We start from the raw sequence: 17,257 nt of genomic DNA, 5'->3' as shown, positions 1-17,257 counted from the left end.
TAATAGAAATTTATTTGTATTTTGATAGGAATTGCATTTATTCTGGATCAGTTTTGGTAGAGTGGCCATTTTGGTGATATTTATTCTACCTATCCAAGAGCAGGAGATATATTTTCCTCTTTCAAGGTCTTCTCTAATGTTTTTTAGTTTAATTTTCTTTGTAGAGATCTTTTACCTCTTTCATTAGATTTCTTCATAGGTATCTTATTGGTTTTGAGGTTATTGTGAGTGGGATTGTTTTCTGTATTTATCTCTCTGTGGATTTACTGTTGGCAAATAGAAAAACTACTGATTTCTTTAAGTTGATTTTTGTATCCCACTAGTTTGCTGAATTGGTAATCATCTCTAGCATTGTTTTTGTTGAGATTTTTGAGTCTTCTACATAGAGGTGATTTATTCTTTGGAGAGGGCTAATAAGATATTTTAGAGGCCATCTTCAATATCTAAATAACAATGTGAAACAAGCACAGAAAACAAAAACCAAGGATGATTATTGAAATTGTTGGTCTGAAGATACTGGTGATCATCTGGATAAAATATATATCACAGAGATAAATAATCTGGGCAAATATTTACATCTTTATATGTGTGCAGGGGGGATTGAACCCAGAGGCATTCTTTGAGCTACACTCACAACCTGTTCTTATTTTTTATTTGGAAACAGGGTTTTGCAAGGTTAATGGGAGTCTCAATACTTCTTGAGGCTGTCCTTGAACCTGTGGTTGTCCTGTCTCAACTTCCCAATTCAAATAATTATAGGTATGCAACCATACCTGACTTCCTTTTTTTTTAATAATCCTCCCTCATGCCCGTAGACAAATTACTTCAGCCAGTGAGTTAGATTCCAGAAATCACCTATTTAACTGGCATTAAGATCTTTGCAGACAAAAAAAAAAACTATCACATGACAACATCAACAATGCTAATTTCTACTATTTTTAAAGTAGGAAATCACAGTCTTCAAGGCAAAAAAATTGCACTGTTTTTGTTGAAAAACTCCACAACATGGTATATTACTTGCTCAAATATTGAGCAGCCTTTGTTTTGATGTTCAATAAATGTATTCAAATGACATAATTTCAGGTCCTTCATTGAGGATTATGCCACTCTGATAATGTTACACAACTATTTGTAAAATCAGAGTTCTTTTTCATTAAGCATAGAATTCAGATATTATATGGTTAACAAAATAAAACTGTCAAATATTAAGCATATTATAGCCAATTTGAAAGACATATGGTTCTTAGGCTACAAAATTTTGTAGTATTCCTTTAAGACAGATATGATGTTGAAAACAAACTTTTATAGTTATTACTTTATAAAATTGCACATGCATGTAGGAATATAGGAAACAAAAAGATACAAGCCATGTTTTCAGCCTCAGTGTGAAAAACTGTAAAGTCATATCAACAAAGTCTCATATGTATAAAATGTTTTTAAATAATATACAAAGCAGATGGAGTGAAATGCAACCTAGCTTCATAATTGTCTACCATCCCCAAATAAAAATGCTCAAATATATGTTTAATATAATTTAAAAAATTGAAAATTACTTACACTACCTAAAATTGGAAAATATATTGCTTTGACACATCCCTTGGCATGTCATTAATTGTCATTTGTGTATTGAGTGAAGATTTAGGAAATACGGGGATTGCTGAGAAGTGGAGGTCCTGATAGAGATTATTTGGTGAAAAGACCTTAGTAAAGGATATAATATACAGTGTATGAGGCTGAAATAAGTAAGATATGTGAAAAATTGAGAGAAAAAATGAAAAGAAAGTAAGATAGGACTATAGATAAATGTAGGTCTCAGATAATGTAGGGTCTTATCATATTAATTATTTTGGTATTTATCTGAAGTGGGATAGAATGACATCAAAATGCTCTAAGCCAAAGAATATTATTATAAGACTGTTATTCAAAGACATGACCTATTCCATTTTGTAGAAGTAACTTTAAATAACCTGAATACAGAAAGACACATTACAAAATTTGCTCTAGGTCATTTGATTTTGAAATATCTGGGACCCCAAATTAGCAAATAGGTTTAGGAAAAAAGTAAAACAAAAATGCAGCTACTTAATTTAGGAGCTCTTTACTCCTAAAGGTCCTTAGGATTCCTTTCATGTCATTCTGTAATTTCAATGCAATCTCATACACAAAGCTGTAATTACTGAAAACATGCTGATGACTCACAAATTTATAGTTCAATTTAATAGCCTTTTCATTTCATTTTGCAATTTTTCCTTAGGCATTCTCACACAGTCAGAGCCTCAATTACCACAGACATGTGAATGACTCAAAAAGCTATAGTAAATGTTTGGGCCCCATCTACATAATGAGACCCAGATATGTCCAGCTGTTTCTTGATAGTTCAATCATAAAGATACCTAATAGCTTAAAAAATGAGTGTGGTGGGACCCAGAGGGAGATTCACCAAGTTTTGTGTGCATGTGTCTGCCTCACCCCATGCCTTATTATGCATACAACAATAAAAGTATATTATAAGTTTTAAATGAAAGAGAAGATGATTCAATAAAGAACAAGCAACTATTTATAGGACATTTTATAAAGTAAAAAGTTGGAAACTGATGTGAGCTTTATATTGAAATTCAAGAACTAGTTAAGAGATTGTTGAGGATGGAAAAAATTTATTGGGTTCAAATAATAAACAAGAGAAGATAGAATTTAGATAGTAATTACTAAAATTTGCTTGTGATGGGATTTATTATTTTTTACTAAAAGAAAAGAAAAATGTATGAAAGTCAATAGAAAATGTGCCATCGCAAGGGGAAGGTTGATTATATAAGATAAAAATTATATTCTATAATATAATTTTTTAAGATAGGAGAAAAGGATAACAATAAAAGCAAACATGGATAGATTAAAACAAAGTTTGCTGAGCTACACACACAGAATTTGTGACTCAGTATGTGAGGGTGAATCTAATAATTTGCAATTATAACAAGTTCCAAGTTGATATTGTTGCAAGTCCATGGGCCACACTCTGAACTAGTGCAGTGCAGTGAAGAGCAAGGATTGAACTGAGCATACATGTAGTCATACTTTTGGACACTGTTGAGTGCTAATCTGAAATTGAGATCATGAATTCATAGTGTTACTCAACATTCTAATATTTGAGTATTTCTCTAGCAACGCTTGGCTGCTAGGATGCTCAGTCATCTGAAGTAGAAAGATATTGGGCAGAGCCAGGGTTAGGGAGCAATGGAAGAGAAAAGGAAAGATGGTCACAGCTTGGTAAAAGTATTATCAAACTGAGGAACTTTAAAAAACTTACCCTAAATGCTTAAAATGATTCTACAGTAATATTATTGCTCACTAATGAATTTATTTCTTCTAATATTTGTTCATTTTTCCAACATAGTCAGAAAATAATGTCTTTCATCAAATACATGAAAGCCTCCACAAAAGTAAATTTTATAAATATTTTATATTTGTTTCAAACTGCTTTTACAATCTAGTTATAAATAACTATATATATAAGCATATGAATGCTTATATGTAGTATAGGCATATTTGTATGTGTTGAGTGAGTATACGTGTACTCCTGATTGGACCCAAGGATATTCTACCTACAAGTTATATCCCTAGACTTTTTAGTTGTTTAATTTTTTAAAGCAGGGTCTTTTATTTAGTTAAATTTTTGAAACAGAATATTGATAATTTGCTGAGGCTGGACTCAAAACTGCTATACTTTTGTTTCAGCCTTTTAAGTACTATGATCATAGGATTGTACCACCATGGCATGTTTAGCTGTCTTTTTAAAATAAATGGCATTGCTGGGCATGGTGGCGCCCTCTTGTAATCCCCGAGCTTGGGAGGTGGAGACAGGAGGATCACGCTGGTTTGGAGCCAGCCTCGCTGGCTTAAGAGACCCTGTTTCCAAATAAAAAATATAAAATAGGTCTGGGAGTGTAGCCCAGAGATAGAAGGGCTTCCAGGGACCGCAGTACTGCAAAATAATAATAATAATAATAATAATAATAATAATAATAACAATAATAATAAATGGTTTTGTAGACTCTTTGCAAGTCTATTAAAAGATTATAGCATTTATTTATTTTAAATACAACACATCTTCAAGAGTTTTGATCAGACAGAGACACTTTATAATCATTTTTTCTATTCATCAAAATATAAACAGTGGGGTGAAAGCATTCAAGTCAAATCAAATCTGCACTAATACTTGTTATAAACAGAAACATTTTGCATTTTCTTAATCACTAGCTCTTTCTTTATTAATTAAATGCATTTTGAAGCTGGTGCATAAAAATTGTGTGTATTAATATATATTAACAAGGTACTCTGTGCTGTTTTAATACACATATAAATTGTTTAATGTACAAATAAGATTAAACTATCTAAATAATGAAATATGTATCACTTCTTTTCAGTTAATACATAAAAAATTCTCTTTTCTGCTTTTTTTAAAGTTTGCAACACTTTTATGTAGCAGTAGTCACTCTACTGGGCAATAGCACACCAGAACTTCTTGCTCCTTCCTGTGATTTTAGTATCCATTCATTAGCTATCTCCCATTACTCTCTCCTCGATACTCTGCCACACCCCCAGTAACCACAGTTTTCCTCTAAACTTTATGATGCTGCATTTGAAAAATCCCCATACAGTATCTTGTCTTTCTGTGCCTATCTTATTTAACTTAACAGAATGATTTTTTTTAGTTCCATTAAAAATAACAGGATATCATTATTTTGTGGTTGAATAATTTTCTCTTGTATTTATGTACCATATTTTCATTCTGTCTTTATCTGCTGAAGGATACCTTGGTAATGTCCATTTCTTGGCTGTTTTTAAATAGTGCTGCAATGAACAGAGGAGTGTAGGTTTCTCTTTGACATACTGATTATCTCCTTTACTTTGGGTAAATACCAACCAACTATTCCTGCATAGACTTCTACACTCATACTAATCATGGCACCTTTAATATTGAGTGAATCATTAAAATTATAGCTAATTTGTATGCAATTATTAAATTTGTTATCAAAATTTGAGGGTTTTTTAGAAGAAAATACTTTATTTCTTTAAGCAGTACTTACTTTACTTCTTTAAGCAGTACGTTAAATCTTTAAGCAGTATCACAGGAGCCAGCACATAAAGCAAGAAAAAGCTGATGTTTTATCAAAATGTCATACTCAAGAGGTGGAGACAGGAGGATAGCGCTGGTTCGAAGCCAGCCTCGCTGGCTTAAGAGACCCTATTTCCAAATAAAAATATAAAATAGGTCTGGGAGTGAATCCCACCAGAGGTAGAAGGGTTTTCAGGAACCCCAGTACCACCAAAAAAAAAAAAAAATTGTACTCAAAAGCTATCCCAGTCATTGGGTTTCACATATAATGATTCTATACAAGATGACATAGATTCAGATAACTTAAAATCAAAACAAGAATAACAGTGCATAAGAGACCAGCTCAGTTGCTACTTAGGGTTGGCTAATTGTCCCATTTATCAGAGTTGCTTAAGAAAAATTTTATGTAGTTAGTAAATTCCTGTAGACTGAACACTTGACTCCCTCTTAAATTTCCAAACTCATACAGTGAAATCCTAATCCTGACTATGATGGTGTTAGGTGGAGCCCAGTATATCATAAGGTTATTGCGATGGAAGCCCTAGGTATGGAATTAGGTCTGGTAAAAGAGGCACACGGAGGCTCTTCACCACTCCCACCGTAAACACACAGCCATTCAGGAATGGAAGTAAAACCTAACCAGATACTAAGTATAATAGCGCCTTGATCTTAGAATCCCACCCTCAAGAATTATGAGAAATATGGTGCTGATTTTTATAAGCCACCCAGTTTTTTGTTGGTATAAGACAGAATTGCATACACATTTAGTAAATACATTGCAGTGTGTATATTAATGTCTTATAAGTTTCTTCATCCATAATATAGCTGTGATAATATATAAAATAAGCAAGATGATACTTGTAAAGAGTTCAATATACTGATTGGTATGTAATATATACATTTTAATGTGTAAAGTCTCTGAGATTTGAGAATGTATTTATCAAGAAAGTACCTACCATGCCTTGATTACTTAATCTTTCAAACAGGGCATTATACTCACGAACTACAAATTTATATAAAAAGACATACTTCCCATATACTACATATATTCCTCAAATAACTGAATCATTTATAAGTAATTTCAGATACCAGTTTGCATATTATGTGCCATTTCCATACTCAACTAATTCTGTCTGTTGTGTTTTGTTGATTTGCTTTTTTTATTAGTGCACTATAGTCATACATCTGAATGGGGTTCAAGATGGTAGAAGGATTTGCTTTTGATTTGTTAAAAATTCAGCCTTTAGGCTGGGCGTGGTGGCGCATGCTTGTATTCCCCGCACTTGGGAGGCTGAGACAGGAGGATCGCACAGGTTCGAAGCCAGCCTCAGCTACTTAGTGAGGCTCTCAGCAATTTAGTGAGACCCTGTTTCCAAATAAAATATAAAATAGGCCTGGGAGTATAGCCCAGACGTAGAAAGCCTCTGGGTTCCACCCCCAGTACAACCAAAAAAAAAAAAAATTCAGCCTTTATAAGGTTATATTTTTTAAGTTTATTCCTTGTCTGTCATTTAACTTATCTACCCAAACCAAAAATTTTACTTTGTTAGTTTAAGACTATGTTAACTAAGTTTTAACTTTTTATTGGTGCATTATGTCATACATCTTAATGGAGTACAAGATGGTACATGCACACATCACCCAATTAGCCTGTACCCAATTCCTGTCCCATTCCCTCCCCAATACTCCTTCTCATGTTTAGCTTAGTGATTGACTTTTATATGTTTGTTAATGTACATCATGATTATTAAAGAATTTCCCTCTCCCCCTCGCATCCCCCCACCACCATGGCACACACCTGTAATTCTAGTACTTGGAAAGCTGAGACAGGATGATTCCAGGTTTGCAGCCAGACTCAAATTTAGCGAGAGCTTCCTCAACTTAGTGAAACCCTTTTTCAAAAAATAAAATAGCCTATCCCAAAATAAAAAGAGCTGGAGATGTAGCTCAGTGATAAAACACCCCCTGGATTTGATTTCTAGTATCACATGATTAATTAATTAATTAAATGTAAAAAATAAATAAAATAAAATAAAATAAATAGGACTGGAGGTATAGCCTGGAGGTAGAATGCCCATGAGTTCAATTTTAGTCCTACACACTTCCTCCCGCCCCCCCCACACACACATAAAAATTATATTTGGCTAAAGTACGCAATTCTACCTAGGGCATATTCAAATTATACCAACCTGTGCAGTATTTAGATAGGAAATTTTTCAGAGGTTTAGTATGCTTAAGTAATAAAGGCCTGTATTACAGAAAGTATATATATATATATATATATATATATATATATATATATATATATATATATATATATATATTGGTGCTACTGGAGTTCCTGGAAGCCCTTCTACCTCCAGGCTACACTCCCAGACCTATTTTATATTTCTTTTATTTGGAAACAAGGTCTCTTAAGCCAGCGAGGCTGGCTCCGAACCAGCGCGATCCTCCTGTCTCCGCCTCCCAAGAGCGGGGATTACAAGCATGCGCCACCACCCCTGGGGATACAAGTGTTTCTGTAAACATTGAAGGAGACTAAAATATATACAGTAGTCATAGATTAAGTTCATGGATTGTAAAATTCAATATTGTGAAGATGTTAATTTTTCCAGTGGATAACTATGAATTCAATATAATTTAACTCATATTTCAATACTTTTTCATAAAAATCGACAAGTTTATTTCAAAATCTCTACAGATATGCCAAAGTAATCTTATAAAAATGATCTAAGGTGAATATTGACATTGTATAACTTTGTCTTATTAAAGAGATTCACTAGTAAAGTCCATATGGAATTGGCAGAGGATTTGCAATAAACTGAACAGGCTAAAAAACCAAAGATATAGACCTCAAGCTATATCTTTCTTTGATTTTACATAAGATACTAAATTGCTCTAATAAAGAAAGGAAAGCTGTTTTGAGAAATATTACTATAATTTTTTAGTACCCATATGGGAAATAAAGTAAGTATTATACTTTATCTTATGTAATACTGTTAAGAGACAATTAAGGTAATTACTGGGGCAATTTTACTATTATATATTTTAAATGTATTTATTGTTTTCATGGGTTATGGATCTGTCAAAATTTATATATTCAAACATATGAGATTTATGTTCACTGTATGTATAATTCCACAAAAGAAAAGTTTTCTACAAAAATATTTACCTCGATATTCATGCTACAATATTTAAAACAAAAATTTAAATGTATTATGGAGGAATATAAGAATTGATTAGTGATGGATATATGAGAATGCAGACAGTGTATATACATTAATGAGAAAACTAAGTTGTGCTTGAATAATCATTGAAAATTATTTCAGTTTTTCCACATATTTGTAAATTTTAATAATGAAATCTTGAAAATCATTTAAGACTCATGCAAAGAATAACAAATCTTTCTTCTAAAATCTGTGTTTGAAGGTATAGATAAAGAAACCCCTAAGAGATGAATACCTAAGAGATGAATGAGCATTGCAGTTACTCATACCCATATAGGATGTACTTGTTATGTTTAGACATTATATATGTAGAAACTGGTCTTTAAATTTATCCTCAGAATCTTTACCCCATTAATATTTATGACTATAATGTCATAAATATTAATAAAAAATGGAACTACTTTCATTCAAAGTAAAAATTTTAAAAAATTATCCTCAATAGTTATCAAATAAATAAAAATGGCTTTTAAATTAAAAAGTAAAATTATGAAATTATTATAAAACTGCAACATAACATGCTATTTTCTTTCTGGAAGGATAATAATCTGTTAAGTATAAAGATATTCATGTGAAAGGATAATATACTAGTATAAATTTTTCCCTTCCTTCTTGTCTTATTTCTTACATCTTCCCCTTCTCCTATCATCCCTTCCTCCTTTCCACCATGCTCCTTCCTTACTACTTCCTTCCTTCCTTCTTTTTTCTTTCCTTCTTTTCTCCTTCCCTTTTCCTTTCATCTTTTCTCCTTCCTTCTTTCCTTCTTCACTTCCTTCCTTCCCTCATTCATTCCTTTTCTTTCATTATTTCTTTATTATTTTTTCTAAGTAAAACATTTCTTAGAAATGTTTTTGTCCATATTTCTACAAATAGATAGCCAGTTCTCCCAGCACCATTTGTTGCTGTCTTTTCTTCAGCATATGAGTTTGGCCCCTTTGTCAAAGATTAATTGACTAAAAGTGTGTGGATTTGTTCCTTTATCTTGTTTTTTTTTTTCCATTTTTTTTAAATTAATTTATTTTTTAAATTGGTGCATTGTAGTCATATATCAATCACATTGGAGTACAAGACTTGAGAGGATATACAAGCACACATCATCCAATTAGCCCTCCTCCAGCCCCCGTCCCATTCCCTCCCCCTCCCTCCATCCCACACTTCTTTGGTGATTTACTTTGATACATTTGTTTATGTACCTCCTGCATTTTAAAGAGGCTCCGTCCTCCAGTATTACATACCCTCTGATTGGTCACATTAGTTGCTTCACTATAGGGCCCTTTCTATAGCTCAACCTCTTCCTGTTGCCCTTTTCCTCCTAGTTATTGCTGATTAAGAGAAGCATCTGATTTATATTTTCTGCGATATTTCTCTGTGCATGCTGCGTTGCAAGTACCAATCCCACTCTTGATGGTCCCAGTAGTGGCCTGGCTACTCAGTGGACTGATCCAGACCTCGCTGGCTCACGCAGCGGCCTTGCCTCATGGGAGGACCCAGTTCTGGTCTCGCTGGCCCCTGAACCGGTCAAACCCCTAAGCTGGCTTTGGTCCCGACCTTGGAGGCCGCAGGAGTGAACTTGTCTCACGCCAGGCTCCGAAGCTGGCCATTGGCCCCTGCACCGGTCTAACCCCTTGGCAAGATTCCAATCCTGGCCTCGGAGGCCCAAACACTGGTAATGCCTCACGGCAGGCTCCGATGCCGGCCTCACTGGCCCCAGCACCGGCCTAACCCCTTGACAGGCTCTTATCCTGGCCTCAGAGGCCCCAGTACCGGCCTTGCCTCACGGCAGGCTCCGATGCCGGCCTCGCTGGCCCCAGCACCGGCCTAACCCCTCGGCAGGCTCTTATCCTGGCCTCGGAGGCCCCAGTACCGGCCTTGCCTCACGGGAGGCTCCGATGCCGGCCTCGCTGGCCCCAGCACCGGCCTAACCCCTCGGCAGGCTCTTATCCTGGCCTCGAGGCGCCAGTACCGGCCTTGCCTCGAGGCAGGCTCCGATGCCGGCCTCGCTGGCCCCAGCACCGGCCTAACCCCTCAGCAGGCTCTTATCCTGGCCTCGGAGGCCCCAGTACCGGCCTTGCCTCACGGCAGGCTCCGATACCGGCCTCACTGGCCCCAGCAGCGGCCTAACCCCTCGGCAGGCTCCGATCCCGGCCTCAGAGGCCCCAGTACCGGCCTTGACTCACGGCAGGCTCCGATGCCGGCCTCGCTGGCCCCAGCACCGGCCTAACCCCTCGGCAGGCTCTTGTCCTGGCCTCGGAGGCCCCAGTACCGGCCTTGCCTCACGGCAGGCTCCTATGCCGGCCTCGCTGGCCCCAGCACCGGCCTACCCCCTCAGCATGCTCCGATCCTGGCCTCGGAGGCCCCAGCACTGGGCATGCCTCACGGCAGGCTCCGCTGCCGGCCTCGTTGGCCCCAGCACCGGCCTAACCCCTCAGCAAGCTCTTATCCTGGCCTCGGAGGCCCCAGTACCGGCCTTGCCTCACGGCAGGCTCCGATGCCGGCCTCGCTGGCCCCAGCACCGGCCTAACCCCTCGGCAGGCTCTTATCCTGGCCTAGAGGCCCCAGTACCGGCCTTGCCTCAAGGCAGGCTCCGATGCCGGCCTCACTGGCCCCAGCACTGGCCTAACCCCTCGGCAGGCTCTTATCCTGGCCTCGGAGGCCCCAGTACCGGCCTTGCCTCACGGCGGGCTCCGATGCCGGTCTCGCTGGCCCCAGCACCGGCCTAACCCCTCAGCAGGCTCCGATCCCGGCCTCGGAGGCCCCAGCCCTGGTCATGCCTCAAGGCAGGCTCCGATGCCGGCCTCGCTGGCCCCAGCACCGGCCTAGCCCCTTGGCAGGCTCTTATCCTGGCCTCGGAGGCCCCAGTACCGGCCTTGCCTCACGGCGGGCTCCGATGCCGGTCTCGCTGGCCCCAGCACCGGCCTAACCTCTCGGCATGCTCCAATCCCGGCCTCGGAGGCCCCAGCACTGGTCATGCCTCACGGCAGGCACCGCTGCCGGCCTCGTTGGCCCCAGCACCGGCCTAACCCCTCGGCAAGCTCTTATCCTGGCCTCGGAGGCCCCAGTACCAGCCTTGCCTCACAGCAGGCTCCGATGCCGGCCTCGCTGGCCCCAGCACCGGCCTAACCCCTCAGCAGGCTCTTATCCTGGCCTCGGAGGCCCCAGTACCGGCCTTGCCTCATGGCAGGCTCCGATGCCGGCCTCGCTGGCCCCAGCAGCGGCCTAACCCCTCGGCAGGCTCCGATCCCGGCCTCAGAGGCCCCAGTACCGGCCTTGCCTCAAGGCAGGCTCCGATGCCAGCCTTGCTGGCCCCAGCAGCGGCCTAACCCCTCGGCAGGCTCCGATCCCGGCCTCGGAGGCCCCAGCACTGGTCATGCCTCACGGCAGGCTCCGCTGCCGGCCTCGTTGGCCCCAGCACCGGCCTAACCCCTCGGCAAGCTCTTATCCTGGCCTCGGAGGCCCCAGTACCAGCCTTGCCTCACAGCAGGCTCCGATGCCGGCCTCGCTGGCCCCAGCACTGGCCTAACCCCTCAGCAGGCTCTTATCCTGGCCTCGGAGGCCCCAGTACCGGCCTTGCCTCACGGCAGGCTCCGATGCCGGCCTCACTGGCCCCAGCAGCGGCCTAACCCCTCGGCAGGCTCCGATCCCGGCCTCAGAGGCCCCAGTACCGGCCTTGCCTCAAGGCAGGCTCCGATGCCAGCCTTGCTGGCCCCAGCAGCGGCCTAACCCCTCGGCAGGCTCCGATCCCGGCCTCGGAGGCCCCAGCACTGGTCATGCCTCACGGCAGGCTCCGCTGCCGGCCTCGTTGGCCCCAGCACCGGCCTAACCCCTCGGCAAGCTCTTATCCTGGCCTCGGAGGCCCCAGTACCAGCCTTGCCTCACAGCAGGCTCCGATGCCGGCCTCGCTGGCCCCAGCACCGGCCTAACCCCTCAGCAGGCTCTTATCCTGGCCTCGGAGGCCCAGTACCGGCCTTGCCTCACGGCAGGCTCCGATGCCGGCCTCACTGGCCCCAGCAGCGGCCTAACCCCTCGGCAGGCTCCGATCCCGGCCTCAGAGGCCCCAGTACCGGCCTTGCCTCAAGGCAGGCTCCGATGCCGGCCTCGCTGGCCCCAGCACCGGCCTAACCCCTCGGCAGGCTCTTGTCCTGGCCTCAGAGGCCCCAGTACCGGCCTTGCCTCAAGGCAGGCTCCGATGCCGGCCTCGCTGGCCCCAGCAGCGGCCTAACCCCTCGGCAGGCTCCGATCCCGGCCTCGGAGGCCCCAGCACTGGTCATGCATCAAGGCAGGCTCCGATGCTGGCCTTGCTGGCCCCAGCACCGGCCTAACCCCTCAGCAGGCTCTTGTCCTGGCCTCAGAGGCCCCAGTACCGGCCTTGCCTCAAGGCAGGCTCCGATGCCGGCCTCGCTGGCCCCAGCAGCGGCCTAACCCCTCGGCAGGCTCCGATCCCAGCCTCAGAGGCCCCAGTACCGGCCTTGCCTCAAGGCAGGCTCCGATGCCGGCCTTGCTGGCCCCAGCAGCGGCCTAACCCCTCGGCAGGCTCCGATCCCGGCCTCGGAGGCCCCAGCACTGGTCATGCCTCACGGCAGGCTCCGCTGCCGGCCTCGTTGGCCCCAGCACCGGCCTAACCCCTCGGCAAGCTCTTATCCTGGCCTCGGAGGCCCCAGTACCGGCCTTGCCTCACAGCAGGCTCCGATGCCGGCCTCGCTGGCTCCAGCACCGGCCTAACCTCTCAGCAGGCTCTTATCCTGGCCTCGGAGGCCCCAGTACCAGCCTTGCCTCACGGCAGGCTCCGATGCCGGCCTCACTGGCCCCAGCAGCTGCCTAACCCCTCGGCAGGCTCCGATCCCGGCCTCAGAGGCCCCAGTACCGGCCTTGCCTCAAGGCAGGCTCTGATGCCGGCCTCGCTGGCCCCAGCACCGGCCTAACCCCTCGGCAGGCTCTTGTCCTGGCCTCAGAGGCCCCAGTACCGGCCTTGCCTCAAGGGAGGCTCCGATGCCGGCCTCGCTGGCTCCAGCACCGGCCTAACCTCTCAGCAGGCTCTTATCCTGGCCTCGGAGGCCCCAGTACCAGCCTTGCCTCACGGCAGGCTCCGATGCCGGCCTCACTGGCCCCAGCAGCTGCCTAACCCCTCGGCAGGCTCCGATCCCGGCCTCAGAGGCCCCAGTACCGGCCTTGCCTCAAGGCAGGCTCTGATGCCGGCCTCGCTGGCCCCAGCACCGGCCTAACCCCTCGGCAGGCTCTTGTCCTGGCCTCAGAGGCCCCAGTACCGGCCTTGCCTCAAGGGAGGCTCCGATGCCGGCCTAGCTGGCCCCAGCAGCGGCCTAACCCCTCGGCATGCTCCGATCCTGGCCTCGGAGGCCCCAGCACTGGTCATGCCTCAAGGCAGGCTCCGATGCTGGCCTCGCTGGCCCCAGCACCGGCCTAACCCCTCAGCAGGCTCTTATCCTGGCCTCGGAGGCCCCAGCACCGGCCTTGCCTCACGGCAGGCTCCGATGCCGGCCTCACTGGCCCCAGCAGCGGCCTAACCCCTCAGCAGGCTCCGATCCCAGCCTCAGAGACCCCAGTACCGGCCTTGCCTCAAGGCAGGCTCCGATGCCGGCCTCGCTGGCCCCAGCAGCGGCCTAACCCCTCGGCAGGCTCCGATCCCGGCCTCGGAGGCCCCAGCACTGGTCATGCCTCAAGGCAGGCTCCGATGCTGGCCTTGCTGGCCCCAGCACCGGCCTAACCCCTCAGCAGGCTCTTGTCCTGGCCTCGGAGGCCCCATTACCGGCCTTGCATCAAGGCAGGCTCCGATGCCGGCCTCGCTGGCCCTAGCAGCGGCCTAACCCCTCGGCATGCTCTGATCCTGGCCTCGGAGGCCCCAGCACTGGTCATGCCTCAAGGCAGGCTCCGATGCCGGCCTTACTGGCCCCAGCAGCGGCCTAACCCCTCGGCAGGCTCCGATCCCGGCCTCAGAGGCCCCAGTACCGGCCTTGCCTCAAGGCAGGCTCCGATGCCGGCCTCGCTGGCCCCAGCAGCGGCCTAACCCCTCGGCAGGCTCCGATCCCGGCCTCGGAGGCCCCAGCACTGGTCATGCCTCAAGGCAGGCTCCGATGCCGGCCTCCCTGGCCCCAGCACCGGCCTAACCCCTCAGCAGGCTCTTATCCTGGCCTCGGAGGCCCCAGCACCGGCCTAACCCCTCGGCAGGCTCTTATCCTGGCCTCGGAGGCCCCAGTACCGGCTTTGCCTCACGGCAGGCTCCGATGCCGACCTCACTGACCCCAGCACCGGCCTAACCCCTCAGCAAGTTCCGGACCCGACCTCGGAGGCCCTAGCACAAGCCTTGCATCATGGCAGGCTCCAATGCCGGCCTCGCTGGCCCCAGCATCGGTCTAACCCCTCTGCAGGTTCCAATCCCGGCCACAGAGGCCTCAGTAGTGGCCTTGCCTCACAGCAAGCTCCAATGTCGGCCACTGGCCCCGGCGCCCGCCTAACCCCTCAGCAGGTTCCGATCACTGTCTCTGTGGTTAGTATTTCAAAGGATCCAGTTGTAATGTATCAGATCTCTGCCTCCCCCGAATATTGGCCACTGGCATTGCCACTGCCTCCACCGTTTCAAATCCTTCCCAGGCTCTTTTTCCACTCTGAATGTTGTCCAGTGTTCCTAAGCATGCGTGATGGTAGCATTCGACATTTGGTGTAATTTCTCCAAAAAAATAAAGTTGGTAAGATCCGGTTTCTGCTTCTCCTGAATACAAGTCTCTACCACCATCGCGAAGAACTCTTTCAACACCGCATTTCTCCCTGGTCTCCGCTAAACTCTCTCCTTATATGTGATGTCTGAGATTCTTAACAATATAGAGAAATAGCAGTCCTCTTTCACGGCGAATTTTTCCATAAGTTCCAGTGCATTTAGATAAGTTTCGTCTGCATCTCCAGTGTCCTGGCATCCATAACGGCTTTCTTACCACCTCTCCGATATTTTTCTTTATCTTTTTCTGTTCTGGGCCCGGTTTCTCCAGGGGTCTGGCGTGCTACTCGCAGTTCAGCCGGGGCCCAGAGTCCCGTGACCCGGGCCCCATTAGGCGTGCCCCGCCCGCGACCCCCGCCCAGAACCCAGCGTCTTACTGGGCCTGGTTTCTCCAGGGGTCTGGCGTGCTACTCGCAGTTCGGCTGGGGCCCAGAGTCCCGCGACCCGGGCCCCATTAGGCGTGCCCCGCCCGCGACCCCCGCCCAGAACCCAGTGTCTTACTGGGCCTGGTTTCTCCAGGGGTCTGGCGTGCTACGCGCAGTTCGGCCCGGGGCCCAGGGTCCCGCGACCCAGGCCCCAGCTTTTGTGCGCCGCGCGCGACCCCTGCCCAGAACCCAGCGTCTTACCGGGCCTGGTTTCTCCAGGGATCTGGCGTGCTACTCGCAGTTCTGCCTGGGGCCCAGAGTCCCGCGACCCGGGCCCCATCTGGCGTGCCCAGCCCGCGACCCCAGCCCAGAACCCAGCGTCTTACTTGGCCTGGTTTCTCCAGGGGTCTGGCGTGCTATGCGCAGTTCGGTCTGGGGCCCAGAGTCCCGCGACCCGGGCCCCATCTGGCGTGCCCAGCCTGCGACCCCCGCCCAGAACCCAGTGTCTTACTGGGTCTGCTAAAACCTAGTTTTAAGATTACACCGCATTTAAAAATGTTAAATCATTTTATAAATTATATAATTATTATTTTACAAATTTTAGGAGCATTTCTGAATATCAAATGAACTAATTACAGACCATTGTGGCACCCATCTTGTATCTCTTTTTTTCTGTTCCTTTATCTTCTATTCTGTTCCATTGGTCTGTGTGACTCTTGATGTGCCAATAACATGCTATATTAACTACTATTTCTCTGTAGTATAATTTGAAGCCAGGGATTGTTATGCTTCCTATATGGTTCTTATTGCTGAGGATTGCTTTGCCTATTCTGGGTCTTTTCCTTCTCCATACAAAATTTATGACTGATTTTTCTAGGTCTATGAAGAATGCCATTGATATTTTGATAGGACTTGCATTGAATCTGTAGATCGCTTTTGGCAGAATGGCCATTTTGATAATACTTATGCTGCTCATTTATGAGCAAGGAAGATCTTTCCATCTTCCAAGGTCTTCTTCAATTTCTTTATTTAATGTTACAGTTTTCTGTGTAGAGGTGCTTTACAAGGAACAGGATTCGACTCCCTATGTGGTTTAATCAATTGTTGATATTGAATTAATGCCTTCACTTCAGTGATTAAATCCTTCATTTCTTTCAGGCTCTTTATAAATTCTTTTCAAAAGTCCTGTATTATTTCTATAGCTGGATTCCTGATTTGTCCTTCTGGAGATCTCTGCAATTCTGTGTTGCCAGGTTCTGTTATTGTTGGGTTGTGGAAGCGCATTGCTTCCTTGTTGTTCCTCCTTTCCATGACTTCAGAAGTTTGAATATGTTGCTTTTGATAGAATTATCTCAGTTTCTATGTGTCAGCTATTATATCCAATGACATGTTTTGTTGTATTCAACAGTGAAGGTGGAGTGAGGAGGGAAGTGGAGTCATAAATACAAGAATAGGGTAAAGCCACATATAGGATCAAATAGAATGAGAGTGTGTTTGGTAAGGTAATATATAGTAGAGATTAGAAATAGTGAATATATAGTAGTATTATAGTAACCAATGCAGAGTTCTTAGTATAGTGATATGAAGTGAATTTAGTACACAACAAGGAAGAGAAAAAAAGAGAGAAAAATAAAAAAACAAAAAGGGATAGAGAGAAGAGAGTAGGTATATACAAGAGAAGAAGCTGGGGACAGGGGTTGGGAAGAGAATAAACACAAGGAAACACACAATAAAAGAACAACAACAAGGAAAATGAATGCAACTCTAAAAATATATGAATATTCAGCAGACTGGGCCTCTGCAGTCTCTCTTTGGGCAGACACCAAGTGCCACC

The sequence above is a fragment of the Muscardinus avellanarius genome (assembly GCF_963383645.1).
Source record: "Muscardinus avellanarius genome assembly, chromosome: 1".
Lineage (NCBI taxonomy): Eukaryota > Metazoa > Chordata > Mammalia > Rodentia > Gliridae > Muscardinus > Muscardinus avellanarius.
This window is presented reverse-complemented; position numbering follows the sequence as displayed.